Below are 22,490 nucleotides of genomic sequence, written 5' to 3' on the forward strand. Positions count from 1 at the left end.
GAAAAAAGAAAACAAGAGAGACACTTTAAAAGAATGGCCTACTTTCAGTTAAATTGTAATAACATACACTTCCTTCAAAAATACAAGTTGCACAATATGTGTGGTTATGATTTTACTTTTATTTAAAGGATAATTACATAGTATGCATTTGTGCACACAGAACAGGGCTGGCAAGGAAACAGATCAAACTGCTTTGAAGAGGTGTGGGGGGCATAAGAAGAGATTGTGTGACTTTCTCAATTTACTAAATACAAGTCTGACACGGTAGAATTATTTTTCAACATATGTATGTTTCTTACGTAAATCTTTTGAAAAAAACTGTTAATTAAAAACGGCTCCATGAGGGCGAAGTGCAAATTAACAGAATGTCATTTCTAGCTACACGTCGTTGGAAAATTCTGAATGGGGAAGTGAAAAGTACTATGACTCCTTAAAGACATGTTTTCGGAGAGTATTTTTCTAAGCTGAGAGGCAAGATGACTGGAAGGACTTGACTCACTACTGCACGGAACAAGTATTGAGAACAAACCACAGAACTGGGTCAGAAGTTCTAATACTGGGAACATGTAAATACATTTTTGAGAAAGGAATCTCTGAGGAAGGAGTTAAGCAGAAGGAATCACGATACAAACAAAAACAAGACTGAGCTATCAGTGAGCATCCTTGAAGTTCTGGCACAGCACCCGGCTGAATGCCCCTCCCATCCGCAGGCTTCACCACACTCTGGAAACATGAAAATTGCCCTTTGCACGCCAGGTTACAGGGCTGAGATCAAAGCCCAGGCACTGCAGCAGGTCAGAGAAAACATCACTTGGGACACATTGACAGCCACCTGCCTTTCCTCCACCAAGGCCCACTGAACTCTCAAGAATCTGTTCACAGAGCTTCAGTTGCTTCTTAATTAGGATATGCAAAAGTACATACTACATGCTATGGTTTCCAGACACTGACTTCATACAGAAAACATTCAACAAAAAATTGGGGAGGAAATCATACAGAATTGCCATCTGTGTATTTTACTATGTTAGTTAACATCTACCACTGACTCACCATCATTTCCTTAAAAAGGGATGTTAACTCTTCAAAAGCAGGAAGGAGAGAATGCCAGGGCCAGTGTCATACACAGGCCGGAAGCTTTGAGCAGCCAAATCATTATATCAATTCAGTAGATGCCAAAAAGGCTGACAAAACACTTCCTCCTGATTTAAAAATCAAAAACCAAACATCTTCAATGAAAATTAAAACATACTTCCCGAATATGACAAATATCTTCTGAAAACAAGGGCAAACTAAAAACACTACATATTCCTCATGCTTTTGTATTTTGTTTTTTAAGTTTATTTTTAACTCCTTATACTATCATTCCCAATGTTTGTATATTTTTCAAGGACTTCCAAAAGAAACACATGTATGCACCTGAAAATCTTGATGAAATGGGCAATTCTGGGGGAAAACTATTTTTTCAGTTTTTTGTTTGTTTTTGAGACAGAGTCTCGTTATGTCACCCAGGCTGGAGTGCAGTGGCTCGATCTCAGCTGTCTCCCGGGCTCAAGCAATTCTCCTGCCTCAGCCTCCAGAGTAGCTGGGATTACAGGCATATGCCACCACACCTGGCTAATTTTTATATTTTTAGTAGAGATCAGTCTCAAACTCTTGACCTCAAGTGATCCACCACCTCAATTTCCCAAAGTGCTGGGATTATAGGTGTGAGCCACCATGCCTGGACAAAAACTATTTTTTGGAAACCCGAACAAGTAACAATAAATGGAGAAAATTACAAAAGCAAATTACTCTTCTCCAAAAGGTGCTGGGCGCAGACAAATTCTTAGTTATTTCCTGGTAAGAAATGGGAAATAAAAGAGCTTCCCAATTCCTTCTGGGAAAGCAGACAAACTGACAAAGCACAAGGGAATAAAACTATGTATTTCTTCACTGGTGCACAGTAAGAAATAAAGAAAAAGAAAGAATACTATGTTAACCACATTTGCCATTCCTAGATTCTTTTTCTTATTTTTTTTATTTTTTGAGATGGAGTTTCACTGTGTTGCCCAGGCTGGAGTGCTGTGGCACCATCTTGGCTCACTGCAAACTCCACCTCCCAGGTTCTAGCAATTCTCCTGCCTCAGCCTCCCTAACAGCTGGGATTACGTGCATGCACCACCAAACCTGGCTAATTTTTGTATTTTTAGTAGAGATGGGATTTCACCATGTTGGCCAGGCTGGTCCCAAACTCCTGACCTCAAGTGATCCACCCTCTTTGGCCTCCCAAAGTGCTGGGATCATAAGCATGAGCCACTGCGCCCAGCCTGTTTTAATGTTTGCAAATTTGGCATGTAAAGAATGACATCTGGCTTTGATCTTGATTTCTTTGATCCATGTGTCTATAGTTCTTTTATGAACTGTATCTTTTACCCATTTTTTTCAGTACATGTTTGGGTTTTTCTGATTCATTTGCAAGTTTCTATTTTTTTTTTCCTACTTTTGTTTTTTCCTTTCTGCAAGAATTTCTTAGAGGTTCAGGATATTAACCCTTTGTCTATTGCAAACATTTTCCCCAGAAAAAGCAAATGACTGCTTTTTCCATTTTGTTTATACCACTTGAAATAGAGGACATTTTTTAACTCTCTCTGAAGTGATACCTAATATCTTTTTGCAATTTCTTCTATTACTTTTGTGCTAGAAAGTTCCTCTCCCATCCCAAAATAAGAGAAATATTCACCATAATTTTCAGTTAAATGTTTTTGGTCAAAACCATTTAAAAATGTTCAATAGGCACCTCCTTTAAAATGCGTATCCAACAAAATCACTGTTCTAGAAAAATAACTGGATGAATTTAATTGTATATGCTCAGTTGTAGGCCAAGTAGGGTCTGCTACGTAAGGGCTGCTTGAATAAATTCTGATGGTAAAATTATGATAAAACACTGCAGGGCCGCTCGGCAGTACACTATTATGACATAGGGAACATAGCTAAGATTATTACAAAGTAGGGTGAAAAAAGGCAGAACATCTCTCTTTATGAACACGACTTGCTCAGCAAGACAGGCATTCTGGGACACTCACTTCAACTTTAACTGGATCCTCCCAGGGTTTCAGATGCAGGTGGTGTCCTATTTCTTTTTGCTTTTCCATTTAACCCATGATTAATGAACATGTATTATATTTCTATTTTTTTAGTAGAGACAAGATCTCAGGCTAGGCACAGTGGGGCTCACGCCTCGAATTCCAGCACTTTGGGAGGCTGAGGCGGGAGGATCACTTGAGGTCAGGAATTCGAGATCAGCCTGGCCAACATGGTGAAACCCTACCACCCTCTACTCTACTAAAACCATACAAACATTAGCTGGGCATGGTTGCATCCACCTGGTAGTCCTAGCTACTTGGGAGGCTGAGGCAGGAGAATCACTTCAAAAGGGGAGGCAGAGGCTACAGTGAGCCGATTTCGCTCACACCACTGCACTCCAGCCTGGGCAATAGAGCGAGACTCTGTCTCAAACAAACAAACAAAAAAGAGAGACGAAATCTCATCAGGCTGCCTGAGGTTGGTCTTGAACTCCTGAGCTCAAGTGATTCTCCTGCCTTGGCCTCCCTAAGTGCTAGGATTACAGGTGTGAGCTACCACATCTGGCCTATTTGTGATTTTTTTAAAAGCTCAAAATTAAAAAATATATATGCAAGACAAGTCACTAAAAATAGTTTTGCTCAATGCCTAAGTTGTACTTATCAAAAAATTTAAGATACTGGCAGTGGCGCACACTGTATAATCTCAGCACTTTAGAAGGCTGAGGCAAGAGGATTGCTTGAGCGGAGAAGTTCAAGACCAGCCTAGACATGTAACCAGTCTCTAGAAAAACAAACAAAATTTAAAGACAACTTTCTTTATTTACTCCTATATTATAAATGGGATAATAAAATTTCTGGTTCAAGAAAAATAGGGGCTTTGTCCATCCTCCTAATTACATGAAGATCTAAGGAGTAATGCCCCAATTTACATTCCTGGCCAAAGGACAAACTTAAAAAAAAAAACATTCCCATGGCAACTATCGGTGCTAGTAAGTCAAGCTCGGCTAACACAAATGGCTCTATTTTTCCCTTCATAAACTGTGTCTTTGCGTGTGAACAAGTACTGCTGACCTTCGACTAAGCTGAAAAGCCTATCTGATGTCTGTTAGCCCCAAAACTTTCTAAATCTCTCCAAAATGTCTAGGAGTGATCACGATTAGACAATAACCAGATTAAAGTAACTAGAGGTCAGAATTGGGAACTCAAAACAAGGACGACCTAGAAATGGCTAAGCCTGTCAGGCTGCTTCTCCCCAGCACCCTGCCCAAAGACAGTGCTCAATGAAGGGGGTGGAAAGAATGAACACAAGGGGCTTAGATATCCTGCAACCCAGCCCTCCATTGGCAATGGAAGGCACAGAGGGGAAAGAGAGTCTCTCACACCCAGCTGGAGGCAGCCAGAGAATCAGAACCCATACTTGTCTCATTTCTCCCAGAGACTGTTAAAGGGAAGATGCCAGAATATGCAGAGAGGGCACGTGTAGCCCCTATCCTAAGCTGTGCTGAGCCAGATGCTGCAAAGCTACACACATTGAGTTCCCCTCCACAACCTCCAGGAACCAACAAGACTAGCAAGTCCTTAAAACGTAGCTAGGACAAGTGTTTCCCAAGAGCTGGAATACAAGTGGATGCCAATTTTTAAGTAAGAAGCCTAAAGGGTAAAATTAGAAAGACTTATTTAAGGCTATTATCTAAGTATGATGCAAAAGTCTCGAATTTAATATTACTGGAGCAAAACTAAGAAATTAAGGCAAAAGAGCACCATCAACCCAAAAGACATTATGTGTGCCCAAAGGGTCTAAACGCCACAAGCACTCAAACTTAAGGTTCACATTTACTCAGACAATGGACCCAGCATGGTGCCTCATACCTATAATCCCAACACTTTGGGAAGCCCAGGTAGGAGGATCATTTGAGTTCAAGACCAGCCTGGACAACACAGAAAGACCCTGTCTCTTGACCAGGCACAGTGGCTCATACCTGTAATCCCAGCACTTTGTGAAGCTGAGGTGGACGGATTACAAGGTCAGGAGATCAAGACCATCCTGGCCAACATGGTGAAACCCTGTCTCTACTAAAAATAGAAAAATTACCTGGGTGTAGTGGTGCATGCCTGTAATCCCAGCTACTCAGGAGGCTGAGGCAGAATTGCTTGAACCCGGGAGGCGGAGGTTGCAGTGAGCCAAGATCATGCCACTGCACTCCAGCCTGGGGACAGAGCTAGAATCCGCCTCAAAACAAAAACACACAAACAAAAAAAGGCCCTGTCTCTACAGAAAAAAATTTTTTAATATATAAAAAATATATTAAAATAGATAATAATATTAGAAAATCTTCAATTCCAAATTTTACTTTTCCTTTTAAAAGTGGCAGTTGGCTGTTCAAGCATATTTTAGTATACAAGCAAATAAGAAATCTATAAAACACTTTAAACAAAATCATGCTCTGACAGATTTTTATTCATCCCTAAGAAAAATGTTTCCTTTGAAACTTTAAAATTTGAAAAATGAGATTTCTATTTTGAAAATTAAAATAAGAAAAACAATCTCCAAGTAACACTTAGTTCTCCAATATATCATAAAATAAAACTACAAGGCAAATGGGGAAAATATGTATAACATTTATTAAAGTGCTCATGTCCTGATATAAAAATAACTGCTATAAATCACCAAGAAAAAGAGACAGATACAAGATTAGAAAAACTGGCAAAAAACATGAATAAGCCAAACAAAATATACATGGCCAAAAGAATTGTTAAAAAGCGCTCAAACTCACTAGGTATCAAAGAAAAGCAAAATAAACATGATGATTTCATTCTTCACTCAAATTGGCAAAAAAAAAAAAAAATTTTTTTTCAGACAGAGTTCAGCTCTTGTTGCCCAGGCTGGAGTGCAATAGAGCGATTCTCAGCTCACTGCAACCTCCACCTCCCGGGTTCAAGAGATTCTCCAGCCACAGCCACCCTTAGTAGCTAAGATTACAGACACCCGTTACCACACCCAGCTAATGTTTTATATTTTTAGTAGAAAGAATGTTTTAATATGGCAGTACCTCCCAGTGTGTTAACCTGAATGCAGAGGTCTCTAGGATGTATGTTACATTTGTGTTAAAGCCTTAAAAATGCAAATGATGCACTTTGCGATGCCGAGGTGGGCCAACGGTGGGTGGATCATGAAGTCAGGAGTTCCAGACCAGTTTGGCCAACATAGTGAAAGTCTATCTCTACTAAAAATACAAAAAATTAAGCCAGGCGCAGTGGCTCACGCCTATAATCCCAGCACTTTGGGAGGCTGAGGCAGATGGATCACGAGGTCAAGAGAGCGAGACCATCCTAGTCAACAAGGTGAAACCCCGTCTCTACTAAAAATACAAAAATTAGCTGGGCACGGTGGTGCGCGCCTGTAGTCCCAGCTACTCGGGAGGCTGAGGCGGGAGAACTGCTTAAACCCAGGAGGCGGAGGTTACAGTGAGCCGAGATTGTGCCATTGCACTCCAGTCTGGGTAACAACAGCAAAACTCCATCTCAAAAAAAAAAAAAAAAAAAATTTGCTGGGTGTGGTGGTCTATGCCTGTAATCCCAGCTCCTCACTGAGGCAGGAGAATCAAGTGAATCCAGGAGGCGGAGGCTGCAGTGAGCCGAGATCACACTATTGCACTCCAGCCCAGGCAACAGTGTGAGACTCTCAAAAAAAAAAAAAAAAAAAAAAAATGCAAATGATATCCGTTCCAACAATTTAATCAGAAAAATGCACACAGATTTACATACAATGCTGTTCACCAACTGTATTATGTCCACCACGGCAGAAAATGACTCATAAGCTAAATATCTAATAGAAGGATTTGTCAAATAAAGTATGATATATTCAGCACAAATTGGCTTTGAATAATGTTTTAAAGGACTATTTAGTCACATGTCTAAGATGCACTGCTAAGTAAAAAACCAGCTTAAATAACCTTCATATAATTTCTATTTTGAAACAAACAGTTATGTATATATGCATTTTTTTTTTTTTTTTGAGATGGAGTCTAGCTCTGTTGTCCAGGCTGGAGTGCAATGGCACGATCTTGGCTCACTGCAACCACCACCTGCCAGGTTCAAGAGATTCTCTTGCCTCAGCTTCCTGAGTAGCTGGGTGGGATTACAAGCACCTGCCACCACACACAACTAATTTTTGTCTTTAGTAGAGATATGGGGTTTCACCATGCTGCCCAAGCTGGTTTCAAACTCCCAACCTCAGGCCTCCCAAAGTGCTGGGATTACAGGCGGAAGCCACCACATCCCACCACATTTTACATTCAAAATAACCAGATAAAAGAATATTCAATGAGTAAAATAAGCTAATGTATAAGCATTCCACCGCAATCCTAATATTCCTTAATCTAAGACAGTAGTCCAGATATTTTTCCAGTAATTCTGACCTTAATTCTGACCAATAGCTTCATATACTTCGACAGTAATTCTAACCAATAGATTTACTGCTCTCTATATGACAATTCCTAAAATAGCTGTGAATTTCCTACATATTCTTATCAATCAATTTCCTACTGCAAAAGGGCAGACACAAAAATTCCTGAGAAAGGACAGATGATCTCCAAACATTCTGCTCTATCATTGCTCTCTATACAGACCAGGGACAACCCAATACACCCACCGGCAAGTCAATAGCATCATCATTTAATTTCTCAGGACTGCATCACGGATCATATCACGTTCAGAGAAAGTGTACAAACAAACCTCTCTAATACATTTGTCATCAAAGTGACACCGAAGGATCTGTAAGTTAGCAATACGTACATTTCCATCCCAGTCAACTATGAAAAGGCTTTAAAAGCAGTATAAATATCTGAATTTTAAGTTTATTTACAGCAATGGTGCTCAGCTCTGACTGTAGCCTGGAATCACCTGGAAGTGCTCGGGCTGAATTCATCAACTACAGCCAGTCTCATGGATGTGTCCAGGCATCAGTAGTTTTTTTTTTTTTTGAGACGGAGTTTCGCTCTTGTTACCCAGGCTGGAGTGCAACGGCGCGATCTCAGCTCACCGCAACCTCCGCCTCCTGGGTTCAAGCAATTCTCCTGCCTCAGCCTCCTGAGTAGCTGGGACTACAGGCGCACACCACCATGCCCAGCTAATTTTTGTATTTTTAGTAGAGATGGGGTTTCAGGCATCAGTAGTTTTTTAATGTTTCCCAGATGACTGCAATTTGCTGTCAAGGTTGAGGACCACTGACATGAAGTATATTTTTCAAGCAATAGATAATGAATGGTCCATGAGAGTGAGTACTCAAATCAGTGCCTCGGGTCAGCAATTCCTTAATTTTAAAAATGGCATGAACTAGACTAGACTATCATAATGTACTGCTCCTTATGGAGATAAATATTGTCTCAAGAAATTTTTCAGTTAAAAATATGTAATTCTTGGCAATACTACCCAAACTGATCTTCAGAATCAATGCAATCGCTCTCAAAATCCCATCTGCCTTTTTGGCAAAAATTGACAAGCTGATCCTGAAATTCTTATGGAAATACACAGGACCCAGAATAGCCAAAACAATCTTGAAAAACAGCAAAATTGGAGGACCCCCACTACCCCATTTCAAAAGTAATACAAAGCTATAGTAATTAAGACAGTGTGGTATAAGTGCAAAGATACACTTAGTATACAAAGATACTAAGATATGGGTAGCCATACAGATTAACAATACAATTGAGAATCCAGAAATAAACCTTAACGTGATTTTCTAAACACGGTATCAGGACAATGAAATGGGGGGTGGAGTCATCCTTTAAACAAATGATGCTGAGACAGCTGAAAGTTCATATGTAAAAGAATGAAGGTGGACCCCTACCTCAAACATACAAAAATTAACTTAAAATGGATCACAGACCCAACTTTAAGAGCTAAAACTACAAAATCCTTAGAAGAAAACCAAGGGGGCAAATCTTTATGACCTTGAGTTAGGCAATGGTTTCTAAGATATGACACCAAAACCACAAGCAACAAAAGAAAAACAGATACATGAAGACTTTATCAAAATTTTAAACTTTTTTACCGCAAAAGACACACCAAGAAAATGAAAAAGAATCTTACAGAATGGGAAAAAATATTTGCAAATTACATACCAGATAAAGGACTCGTGCAGAACACATTAAGAACTCTAGGCTCGGTGTGGCGGCTCATGCCTGTAATCCCTGCATTTTGGGAGGCCGAGGGGGGCAAATCATGAGGTCAGGCATTCGAGACCAGCCTGGCCAACATGGTGAAACCCCATCTACTAAAAATACAGAAAATTAGCTGGGCGTGGTGGTGAGCACCCGTAATCCCAGCTACTCAGGAGGCTGAGGCAGAAGAATCGCTTGAACGCAAAAGGCAAAGGTTGCAGTGTGTTCAAGACCAGTCTGGCAAACATGGCAAAACCCTGACTCTACTAAAAATACAAAAAAAGGCCAGGCGCGGTGGCTCACGCCTATAATCCCAGCACTTTGGGAGGCCGAGGCGGGTGGATCACGAGGTCAAGAGATCAAGACCATCCTGGTCAACAAGGTGAAACCCCATCTCTACTAAAAATACAAAAATTAGCTGGGCATGGTGGTGCGCGCCTGTAGTCCCAGCTACTCGGGAGGCTGAGGCAGGAGAATTGCTTGAACCCAGAAGGCGGAGGTTGTGGTAAGCCGAGATCGTGCCATTGCACTCCAGTCTGGGTAACAACAGCGAAACTCCATCTCAAAAAAAAAAAAAATACAAAAAAATTGCCCAGGCATGGTGGTGGGCACCTGTAATCCCAGCTACTCAGGAGGCGGAGGTTGCAATGAGCCAAGATTGTACCACTGCACTCCTGCCTGGTGATAGAGCGAGATTCTGTCTCAAAAAAAAAGGAAATTTCAGAGTACACAGCATAAAAGGTTATCTGGCTGGATCCAGTGGCTCATGTCTGTAATCCCAGCAGAGGCAGCAGGGGCAGGAGGATGGCTTGAGCCCAGGAATTCAAGACTAGCCTGGGCAACACAGCAAGATCTCTTTCACCACAAAAAGAAAAAAACAAAGGTTATGTGCTATGGTATGAAACTTTTTGGGGGGGTGGTGAGACAGATTCTTGCTCTGTTGCCCAGACTGGAGTGCAGTGGCACAATCTCACCTCACTACAACCTCCATCTCCCAGGTTCAAGTGATTCTCATGTCTCAGCATCTGGAGTAGCTGGGATTACAGGCACAGACCACCATCCATGCCCGACTAATTTTTTGTATTTTTAGTAGAGATGGGGTTTCACCGTGTTGCCCAGGTTGGTCTCGAACTCCTGAGCTCAGGCAATTCACCCACCTCAGCCTCCCAAAGTGCTAGGATTACAGGCATAAGCCACCGCGGCTAGCCATTAAACTTTTTTTTTTTGAGACGATGCCCCTCTGTTGCCCAGGCTGGAGTGCAGTGGTGCGATCTTGGCTCACTGCAACCTCTGCCTCCTGGGTTCAAGCTATTCTCCTGCTTCAGCCTCCTGAGTAGTTGGGATTACGGGTGCCCACTACCACACCCGACTAATTTTTGTATTTTTAGTAGAGATGGGGTTGCACCATGTTGGCCAAACTGGTCTCGAACTCCTGGCCTCACGTGATCAACCCACCTTGGCCTCACAAACTTCTGGGATTACATGCATGAGCCACTGTGCCTGGCCTTGAAAATATATTTTAGCATTTGACAGACGACCAGCCTGACTAACATGGTGAAACTCATCTCTACTAAATACAAAAAAATTAGCCAGGCATGATGACACATGCCTATAATCTGAGCTACTTAGGAGGCTGAGACACAGGAGAATTGCTTCTACCTGGAGGCAGAGGTTGCAGTGAGCTGAGATGTCACCATTGCACTCCAGCCTGGGTAGCAAGAGTGAAACTCCATCTCAAAAGAAAAGAAATAAAATAGTAAGTATGAGATCTAAGAGTCAAAAAGAGAAATTGAAAAAAGCTGAAGTCACTTTGAAGCATCATTGTAAGATGGAAACTAAACACCAGAAAAAGTATATTTGACCCTGGTGTCTATTTTGGCAAGTCAAGTAATAAGTTTCCCTCGTCCATCCACCTCTCAGGGCTCAGAGGAGCTTCCTACTCCCACTAAATTCAGGCCCCTTCTGGTGAAGTCTACTGCAGATCGTGCAGGGAGCTCTGGAGGGAAGGATGCACTATCACTGGAAATGGGGACTGCAGGGCTGCAGGTGGGCAGCCTGCACTTGCAGGCCCCAGACTCAGACTAGGGGTCCAGAAGCAAGTGCAAAAAGAACTCAAACAGAAGCTAAGGGTCAACTGGAGGAAAGAAAGGAGATGAAACAAAATCGATATTGCTAACTTGTTCAGTTTATCTTTGCGTGAATGAAAGAATAAAGGAGGGCCAGGTACGGTGGCTCATGCCTGTAATCCTAGCACTTCGGGAGGTTGCAGCAGTGAGCCGAGATCGTGCCACTGCACTCCAGCCTGGGCATCAAAAGCAAAAACCTTCATCTCAAATAAATAAGTAAAATAAAATAAAGGAAGAGGAACAAGAACCCATCAAACTTCTCTGAGGCAGAGAACATTTTCAAAGAGTGCAGGTCAGGATCTCTGACGCAGAAGATGCAAGCAGCTATACAATCCAACAGCCTGGGCTAAAACAGAAGCCCTGGGGACAAACCTGAAGAAAGATCACTCGTGAAATTCCTTGCAGCAAGAAATCAGAGGTCAACTTCAAATCAGCTGGGAAACAAAAATTTAGAGAATCATCACTATCAGGGAGAGACTACCAAGAATATTTGTGAGGATTCCAGGGGTCAATGTCAAGATGCTGAGCTTTGTTCCCTAAAAACAAACAAAAAAAAAACACTATGTATGAGACTGTAATTAGGACACTTATTGAATACCACTAAAGACTATTTACAACACTGCATTCCAGTAAAAATTGAAAATAAGAACTATGGGGCCAGGCGTGGTAGCTCATGCCTGTAATCCCAGCACTTTGGGAGGCTGAGGCAGACGGATCACCTGAGGTCAGGAGTTTGAGACCAGCCTGACCAACATGGAGAAACCCTGTCTCTACTAAAGTACAAAATTAGCTGGGCATAGTGGCACACACCCGTAGGCCCGGCTACTCCGGAGGCTGAGGCAGGAGAATCACTTCAACACAGGAGGCAAAGGTTGCAGCGAGCCAAAATCAACCCATTGCAGTCCAGCCTGGTGACAGAGCAACACTCCATCTCAAAAAGGTAACAAAAAAAAAAAAAAGGAAGAGAGTTTGGTTTAATATAGCAGAACTACGGTGCAATGACATTTTCCTCTAATAATACACAACCACATCAGCCTCCCAAGTAGGTGGGACCACAGGCACGCACACCACCACGCCAGGCTCATTTTTTTTTTTTAGATGGAGTCCTGCTCTGTCACCCAGGCTAGAGTGTAGTGTGATCTCTGCTCACCACAACCTCCACCTTCTGGGTTCAAGCGATCCTCCTGCCTCAGCCTCCAGAGTAGCTGGGATTACAGGCATGCACCACCACACCTGGCTAACTTTTTGCATTTTTATTAGACACGGGGTTTCACCATATTGGCCAGGCTGGTCTCGAACTGACCTCATGATCTGCGCCTTGGCCTCCCAAAGTGCTGGGATTACAGGCATGAGCCACTGAGGCTAATTTTTAAAAATTTTTGCAAAGATGAGGTCTTAACTATGTTGCCCAAACTGGTCTTAACCTCCTGACCTCAACCAATCCTCCCACATCAGCTTCCCAAAGTATTTGGATTATAGGCATGAGCTACCATGTCCAGTTCAGCAAATATTTTTAAATAAAGAATAAATAATCTATAGACCGTATGTTAGAAAAAAATCTAGAGACACTGACTTGTTCTGTTCATGGGTAGAACAAGTCAATATTATAAAGATGACAAATCTCCCCAAATTAACTTACATATTTAATGAAATTTCCCATTGAAAGTATTTTGACACACTGGCCAACTTGGTGAAAACCCGTCTCTAGAAAGAAAAAAAAAATTAGGCATGTGCCTGTAATCCAGGCTACCGAGGGGGGGGGGTGGGGGGGCGGCTGAGGCAGGAGAATTGCTTGAACCCAGAAGGCAGAGGTTGCACTGAGCCAAGATCTCACCACAGCACTCCCTCCTGGGCGACAGAGCAAGACTCCGTCTCAGGGGGAAAAAAAGTATTGTGAAACTCTAAATTGAAAACGCTGGAGTAAACACTGGGCATAGCCATTACCAGATAATAAATCCTACTATAAAGTGATTATAATGACTAAAACAGTCAGGTCTTGGCAAAAGAGCAGACAGATAAACTGAATAAAACAGCAGATCCAAGGATTCAGCATATGATTAAGGTGGGGTTTTTTTTTTTAGTTATTAAGGATGAATTAACAAATAGCACCCAAAAAATATAAACTAGAGGGGACAAATAATCCTTGATACCACACTCCAAAACAAGTATCAGATTAATTAAATTATAGCCCATATATTTTTTTAAAGAACTAAGAGAAAATATGGGTGAATATTTATAAAGTCTTGGGATAAAGAAGCAATGGGAAAGAAAAAAAGATTGACAGATTTAAATTCAAGGCATAGGAAAAAATATTTGTGAAGTGGAACAAAACAATGCAAATCTTGAGTGCTACTAATTCAAAAACCCAAAATTTGAAATGCTCTGAAATTCAGTAATTTTCTGAGTGCCAACAAGACACTCAAAAGAAAATGCTCGCTGAAGCATTCTGAATTTCGGCTTAACAAATTAGGAATGCTCAACTGATAAGTTTATTGCAAATATGCCAAAATCAAAAAAAAAAAAACCCAAAATCCAAAACACTTTCTAGTCATAAGGGATACTCAACCTGTACATGTTTCTCAAGCAGGTAAAGATCAAAAACAACATGTCTAGTAGCATCAGCTTTACTCAAAGAATATGGAAGAAAAATGTTTTATATTAAAACAAACACTGATGTTTCTGAAATAGAATGAAAAATTCACATTAATTTTAGAAAAAACAGAAGAGACTTAAAAGAAGTATCATGCTTGTCATATTCCCAACACTTTTAAATATGCATATATTCCCCCATATCATACATCTGTGGAATAATTTGTGAACCAATGTCTATAAAAATAAATATCAGAAAAGCTCTTGATAAGAAATATATGAACTTGGGGGCTGGGCACAGTGGCTCACGCCTGTAATCCCAGCGCTTTGGGAGGCCGAGGCAGGTGGATCAGGAGGTCAAGAGATCAAGACCATCCTGGCCAATGTGCTGAAACTCTGTCTCTACTAAAAATACAAAAATTAGCTGGGCATGGTGGCACGTGCCTGTAGTCCCAGCTACTCGGGAGGCTGGGGCAGGATAATCACTCGAACCCAGGAGGCGGAGGTTGCAGTGAGCTGAGATGGCGCCACTGTGTTCTAGCCTAGTGATAGATTGAGACTTTTTGAGACAGGTCTCAAAAAAAAAAAAGAAATTTTGTTGGCCAGACACGGTGGCTCATGCCTGTAATCCATTCCCAACACTTCAGGAGGCTGAGGCGGGTGGATCACCTGAGGTCAGGAATTGGAGGCCAGCCTGACAAATATGGTGAAACCCTGTCTCTATTAAAAATACAAAAAAACAGCTAGGCCTGGTTGCGGGTACCTGTAATCCCAGCTACTCAGGAGGCTGAGGCAGGAGAATCACTTGAACCTGGGAGGTGGAGGCTGCAGTGAACCAAGATCAGGCCATCGCACTCCAGCCTGGGCAACAATAGTGAAACTCTGTCTCAAAAATAAAAAAGAAAAAAAAAATTGTGTTTCCTCTGTGAAGATCCAAGATCCAGCAGTGCTTTCGGTCTCAAGCAGAGTGGAGAAGACCCTCAGAGTCACAAAGCCAAGATCTCTGAGATGAAATGATGGTCCAGAATGAAAAAGCTTATTCAAACTTAATTAAATGGAGCTGGGGTTATGTATATATTCACTCAAACAAAGGAAAGTCAGTAGGGAAAAAAAATGTGTGAGGGTTGAGGTGGTGGGTAGAAGATTTCTACAGGAACAAACAGGAATTGACAGAAGGAATTCAAGCTGGGGTGCAAAAAGGCAAACACCGTAGCCAGGAATGAACTACAGGCAAACAAGGCAGGATCGAGAGCAAACAGTCCTGCTCCCATTCAGCCTCCTCCCAGTGCACCCTTTACTCCACCCCAGAATTTTCTAAAATACACATCTAAACAAGTCACTCCCCTCTGGGAATCTCCCCGTGGCTTTCCAGACAAAGATTTAGGCCCCATAAATACAGTGTCAAAGGACCTCTCCACCTGACTCCCATCACACCCTCAGCATCCTTCCAACTGTCCTGACTCAGTCATCCTCCTCTCCCAGTCACATGCCTCTCCCGCTCCACCCTTTGCTTACACTGATCCTTCCATCTAGCCCAACCCTGCTTTCTATCCCAAGTCCCTGAAAGTCATCCTGGAACACAGAGACAAAGCATGACTAGAGCCTAATTTCGAGCTTGGCAACTGACCAACCTAGGGTCCAATCTTGACTCTACTTGGCAGTGCTAAGACCCTAGGCAAGGAGCTGCCCTCCTGCCACACGTCAGCATCCTCAGCTGTAAGATGGAAAACATTAGTACCCAGACCACAGGGCTGCCGAGACATGAGAGAACACAGGAGTGCTGGGCAGAGCTCCTTGGCACTCAACTGACACTGGCTTCTCTGCCCTCGTTTATACTAACAGGAACTTAGAAACCCTGAGTTTCAGATGAGAACTGGGAATACTGCCCTACCGTGGTTTAATGGAACAGAATTCAAGACCCAGGAATTAACTTACAGAAGTTACCCAAGCCTTCATCAATAAAGTGAAGGACCAGAAGCCACCTTGCCTGCCAGTTGCTAGGACTAGCAATAATAACCTCCAGTGACCAACACATAATCAATATCTATGGGCACCATCACTGTTTCACTGGCCCTATCGCATGGGGCTGTCTTGTCTTTCTAGGGTCCCTTCTATTGCTTGGAGAAGGTCCAACACAGAGGTGCACCTTATCAAACTGCACTCCCCGTTCAACTTAGAAGATGGAGAGATTCAACTCTGTAAGAGTTACACACATAGGTAGGTGACCTCCACCAGGTGCTCAATGAGACAATGTCTTTGGAAAGCTGCTTTGGGCAAAACTCATGAGTGAACCAGGCATAGTAGCTCACACCTGTAATCCCAGCACATGGGAGGCCAAGATGGGTGAACCACAAGGAGTTCCCCGTCTCTACTAAAAATACAAAAATTAACCAGGCATGATGGTGTGCACCTGTAGTCCCAGCTACTCAGGAAGCTGAGACAGGAGAATCACTTGAACCCAGGAGGGAGAGGTTGCAGCAAGCTGAGATCACACCACTGCACTCCAGCCTGGGTGACAGAGTGAGACTCCATCTCAAAAAAAAAAAAAAACAACTCATGAGTGAAGATTTCCTGATCACTGACCAGAGAAAGCCACTCTCCTTTAATGGTGGAATTTCCATAGAGGGCCTTAGAGATGCCTAGATCTCACATACTTGGCTGAGGTCAAAGTCCAGAATTAAGACAAAGGACAATGAGAAGCTCCAAAGATTTGTATTTCCATTGAGGATGACCTCCTCCAAAAATCTCCACCCTTGCTTTTCTGCTGCATTTGGGTTACGTTGGGTTGTCACTACAACTTAACATGGCCTACACTGGCTCTTTGGGCATCTCAGTTAATGGCCACTTTCTTTCTAGGTGCTAAGACCAGAACCTCGGAGTCCTCCCTGATTCTCTTTCTGGTTCATCAGCAAATCTCAATCTCACTTTGAAATCCCACAGGTCTCTTTCCTTAGCCCTGCACTGGCTGTCTGGCTGGTCCCCTTGCTGTCCTGCCTTCAATCTATCTCACACAGCAATGCCCAGAGTGTGCTTGCTAAAAGCTAGATCAGTCCACCTCCCTTCTTTACCCCAAAACCCTCCAATGGCTCTCAACACCCTCAAGGAAAAATCTACAGGCCTTACAATAGCCCAGGTGGCCTTACATCCTACCCACATGGTTTCTCTGACCTCAAAACCAAATTCTCCCCTCCTCCTGCCTTAGGGCCTTTGCATCTGCTGTTTCCTCCCCTCAGAATGATCTTTCCCCCAGATCTCCACATGCCTCACTCCCTTAATAGCTTAGTCAGAGGTGACTCAAGTCTTCTGCTATGAACTCAATTGTATCCCCCACCCCCACAGGTTGAAGCCCTACCCCCACAAAGTAGCTGTATTTAGAGATAGAGCCTTTAGGAGATAACTGAGTTTGAATGAGCTCTTAAGGATGGGGCCTTGATCCAATAGGACTTTTTTTTTTTTTTAAGATGGAGTCTCAGTATGTTGCCAGGGAGGACTGCAGTGGTGCAATTTCGACTCACTGCAACCTCCACCTCCCAGGTTCAAGTGATTCTCCTGCCTCAGCCTCCCAAGTAGCTGGGACTACAGGCATGCGTCACCACGCCCAGCTAATTTTTTATATTTTAGTAGAGAAAGGGTTTCACCATATTTGCCAGGATGATCTCGATCTCCTGACCTGACCTTGTGATCCGCCCGCCTCAGCCTCCCAAAGTGCTGGAATTACAGTTGTGAGCCACCTCGACCAACCAGGGCTTTTTTCTTAAAAACAAAGTCTAGCTGTGTCTCCCAGGCTGGTGTGCAGTGGTGCAGTCATGGCTCACTGCAGCCTCAACCTCCTGGGTTCAAGTAATCCTCCCACCTCAGCCTCATGAGTAGCTAGAACTATAGGCATGGGCCACAATGTCCAGCGAATTGTTTTTTTTTTTTTTTAGAGACAGAGTCTCACAATGTTGCCAATACGGGTCTCAAATGATCCTCCCTCTACAAGTGCAGGGATTACAGGTGTGACCAACAGTGCCTGAACAGAAGGAGATAAATGGCACCGAAAAAAGACCATATGAGGACTCATCAAGAAGACAGCCACCAAACAAGCCAGGAAGAAAGCCCTCACCAGAAACTAACAAGGCCAGATACCTGACCTTGGACTTCCCAGACTCCAGAATTGTAAAAAATAAATTTCCATTGTTTAAGCCACCTACACTGTGCTATTTTTGTTATGGCAGTGTTAGCAGACTAATATACCTTCCTCCCTGTCTACCCTTCCAAAAATATAAACTCCCATCCCCACTTAATCCCCTGAGCCTTGCCAGATTCTTCATAGCACCAGGTCTCACTGTCCACCTCCCCATACTGTGGGCTCCATGTGGGCTGAGAATCTCCCTGCGGCATCCCAAGCACCAAGAATATTAGGCACTCAAACGATGTAATAAATGTGTGAAAGGCCCATGAAAGGTGCAATCTGAAAGCAGACCTCAATTACAGGAAAGCCAAGAACCTAGAACCTGTGACGAAATAAGAGATTCAAAATAGCAAAGCCAGAGAGAAAATGAGAAGAACGGTACAGAGCACACAAAGGGCTCGTTTCAACCCAGAGGCTGCAGCGCACAGCTTAACCTGGACAAGGATGGTTTCCTACCGAAAGAATAAAAGCAAGCCCAGAGAACAACTGGAGGAACAGCAGGGCATGAAAATGAATTAATGAGGTTACTGGGCACTGGGAACCAACAGACTGGTGTGTGGGAGTTTTATGGGCAAGGCCAGGAAACAGCTCAGGGAAGGACTGTAAGATGTTTAAGTTAAAAAAGCCTAAGAGGGTTCATCATCTATCCACTTAAAATCAATTAATAAAAAATAAAGCCTAAGAGGATTAAATAAAAAATACGTTTTTAAAAAGCTTCAATTTACATGTACAAAGCACCGCATAATTTCAAATTATTACTGCTTTTATTTTTTTTGAGGAGACAGTCTCACTCTGCTGCCCAGGCTGGAGTGCAGTGGCTCAATATCAGCTCACTGTAACCTCCACATCCCATGTTTAAGCAATTCTGCCTCAACCTCCTGCATAGCTGAAATTACAGGCATGCACCACCTAATTTTTGTATTTTTACCAGAGACAGGGTTTCACCATGGTGGCCAGGCTGGTCTCAAACTCCTGAGCTCAAGTAATCTGGCCACCTCAGCCTCCCCAAGTGCTGGGATTACAGGCATGAGCCACCACGCCCAGCCCGGCCTCTGGCTTTTAATTGCCTTAACAAAAATGGGAAAATCCCTCAAGCTACCAGTGGTACCAGTGGTACCAGGAAACAGGTCTCCAAAAAGATACCTGGTTTGTCTTTAGAGACACTGAAAAGGATAGCAATCACCAACTCGGGATTTCAAACACCCCACAAACAAGACGTTACACTCTGTAAGGGCAGAAGGCAGAGTTTATTCAACAGGTATTTGTTCAGCAGCACCTGGCCAACAAGTGGATGGACAAATGGGCAGATGTAGATGGACAGAGTACTCGATGGGTGGCTACATGTGCTTGCCTGCCTCTGGGACACATGACTCATTTCTGCAATGCTACATCCACTAGAGTTTGCTACGTAAATGAGATACGTAGTATGGTATGAAACCTACCAAAACCATCTACATTTTTCTAGCCAGGTACTTTTTTTTTTTTTAAGCTGGCCACCACAGTTAGCTATATATTTTTTTAGAAACAGGAGTCTTGCTATGTTGTCTAGCCTGGTCTCGAACTCCTGGCCTGAAACAATACTCCCACCTTAGCCTCCCAAAGTGCTGGGATTACAGGTGTGAACCACAACACCTGGCCCAGGTACTTTAATAAGCTTTTTTTTTTCCCCCCGAGACGGAGTTTCACTCTTGTTGCCCATTCTGGAGTACAATGTCACGATCTTGGCTCACTGTAACCTCTGCCTCCCGGGTTCAAGCTATTCTCCTGCCTCAGCCTACCAAGTAGCTGGGATTACAGGCATGCACCACCATGACCTGCTAATTTTGTATTTTTAGAAGAGACGGGGGTTTCTCCATGTTGGTCAGGCTGGTCTCGAACTCTAAACTCCCGACCTCAAGTGACCCGCCTGCCTCAGCATCCCAAAGTGCTGGGATTACAGGCGGGAGGCACCTCGCCCAGCCAATAAGCATTTTTTAAACAGGTCAACAGATATTTACACTTAATTGACTTAATTGACCATACCACAGTCAGAGAATACAGAGAAAAAGACTGTCAAAATAATAAGTTCCTGAAATACCTATTTTCTTAAAAAAAATCACCCTCCACTCTTAAGCAAAGACAGCAAAGAGAAATGCCTTGGTATTAAAAGAAAGAAGCTAGTTGTCATTTTGGCTAAGGAAATAGCCTAGAAAGCAGATATCTCATGCTAAGGATGTCACGTGGAACAGGATGGACACACCTGCCGCCTCCCTTTAACTAGCAGGTGTGCCATGAGGGCTTACACTGGGCACACCCACAGGTGCCCAAAAGCTATTAAATCTGGAATGAATGAAAAGAGAACAGCAGCAATACATTCATAAGTGACCCTGATAGAGCCAACCATAATCCAGCACAGAATTCTGAATTTTTGAGCTGAAAGGGCCCTTTATAAATTTCACCAGGTTCAAACACTTTCAACGTCACTTGCAAAGGTGAAAAGGCAGGTGTAGACAACCAGAAATGGTGAGGCCGGAACCGACAGCATTCAAATACAAAAACAAAAAATAAAAATGCTCCAGCCACCCCGATTCCAGGCTTTTGCTTCTGAGAGGAGGAAACCGACTGAGGGAGGTCACATGGCCAGTTAGTGACAGCTCAAACCAGACTGTCTCCGGACTCCCGGTCCCCTGTCCCCGCACATCCCGGGCCTTCTCTGCGCGCAGATGACCCAATTGTCAGCAGGGACTGCATCTTCCCCCGCCCGTCTCCTAGCACTGCAAGAATAAAAGTAGCACCTACTACAAACGCCGCAGACCCAGAAAGCCCTTACGGGTGACCTTCTTCCACCTGGAGTTGCCCTCATTTACCCTTTGCCCTGACAATCGATCATTTCCCATCAGTCACGTTTAAATCCCCAGCATGAAGGCCGAGATCCTATCAGCTACCCATCCAAGGGAGACATCTAGGACCAAATGAAGGAGAAAATCCTGCCTGCCCCTTAAAGTAGTCACACTCGAAATGTCATTCTTTTTCCCCCGAAAGGTGGCAACCAGGGGGACCGCGACCCCCAGGGAACAGGCCAGAAAGGCCCCGGGGTCGGGGCAGCTGCTTCTAAAATTACTTGGCGCAGCCTTTGTAGAAGGGAAGAAAGCAAGAATGTAAAAGGCACCTTCTTGCCGCCCCTCCTGATGCCCCTGAATTACAGGGGGCGAGACGATGCCCGCGCGCAGCACCTGGGGAGGGGCGAGGGAAACGACCCCAGGACGCGCGGGCGCAGGGCCCGGGAGGAGGCGGCGGCGGCCAGTGGGGTCCTGGGGTAGCCCCATTTGCCTCCCCGCTGCGCGGCCTGAGGGCCCGAGCGCGCTGTGGCTGCCGCGGCGGGCAGGGGTAGGTACCCCGAGGGCCCGGCCCGGCCGGCCGGGTGGCAGGAGCTGAGGGCCGCCGGGCATCTCGGGCCCCTGGGCCAGGGTGGCCGGCAAACGCCGGGTCCCAGGAGACGGGTCGGGGTGGGGGCGCGCAGGCCGCTCCGCGGGGCCGGTGGGTGACAGCGCGAGGGGGCCGTGCCAGGCCGGCCTCGTGGGCGCGGCGGGCACCTCGCGGCTTGGCCGGCAGGTGCGGCCCACGGGCCGGGCAGGGGACGTGGCGGCCCGGCTCTCACCTGGCTGCAGCTCGCGTGGTTCCTGTCCTGCCGCCGCGCCTCGGCGCCGCAGTGCCAGCTGCCGCCGCCGTCTCCGGTCCCCGCCACAGCCGCCTGCAAAATGGCGCCGCGGAGGGGCGGGTCGGGGGCGGGGAGCCGCGGAGCCGCCCGCCCCCGCGCCGGCCTGGGGCCCACCTCCCTCCCCGCCCCCGACCCCTGCCCTCGGGCCTCCCCCGGGGGAGGGGCTGCCCCTGGCACCCCGCAGCGCCCCCCGGAACGTCCCGGGCCTCGCACCCAGCCGTCCGGTGCCCGTTCCTTTCATTTCCCTCCCCTGCGCAGAAAGAACGCCCCCCTTCGCGACCCTTCCCTTCAGTCACACCTGCTCCTGGGGACCCACCTGGCAAGCAGAGCGCTCGTCCCTGAGTGTCCTGGTCCAGGTCCCCCTTTTTAACCTGCCTGCCACCGAGCCCTGTCCTTGCTCGAGCATGGTAACCAGGCAGTTTGTGGTGCACTGGGCTCAGTGGGTTGGATGTTTTAAAACAATTTCAGCTCTTCTTCAGTTAGGTTTTTTTTTAACTGGAGAAGTAGTCCTCTTTACGTCATGCATAGACTAAGGCTTTTTCAGACTTGAATTCCCTGGGAGTCGTGTTAGGCTAGGGGCGGATTCACATTCAGTGGCTCTGGGGTGCAGCTCGAAAGTCTGCACTTCTAAAGTAACCCCAGGTGATGCCCCCGGGTGAGGTTCTAGGACCGCGGAAAGGC

General features: G+C 44.7%; 1 protein-coding gene across 6 annotated transcripts in view; it reads right to left on the reverse strand.

The window, feature by feature from the left end:
* The window catches only part of SLC23A2 (solute carrier family 23 member 2), a 140,304-nt gene extending 118,066 nt beyond the window's left edge, over positions 1–22,238 (reverse strand). For 3 of the 6 annotated variants that reach the window (XM_078371321.1, XM_035298317.3, XM_035298311.3), the window contains exon 1: positions 22,126–22,238. The gene's annotated coding sequence lies outside the window, so the exon portion shown is untranslated. Of the gene's footprint in view, positions 1–21,749; positions 21,855–22,125 lie in introns of those variants that run through there. The other 3 variants (XM_035298312.3, XM_035298310.3, XM_035298309.3) reach the window with 1 other exon arrangement.
* Positions 22,239–22,490: the final 252 nt, after the last annotated feature.

Source organism: Callithrix jacchus, chromosome 5 (assembly GCF_049354715.1).
Source record: "Callithrix jacchus isolate 240 chromosome 5, calJac240_pri, whole genome shotgun sequence".
Lineage (NCBI taxonomy): Eukaryota > Metazoa > Chordata > Mammalia > Primates > Cebidae > Callithrix > Callithrix jacchus.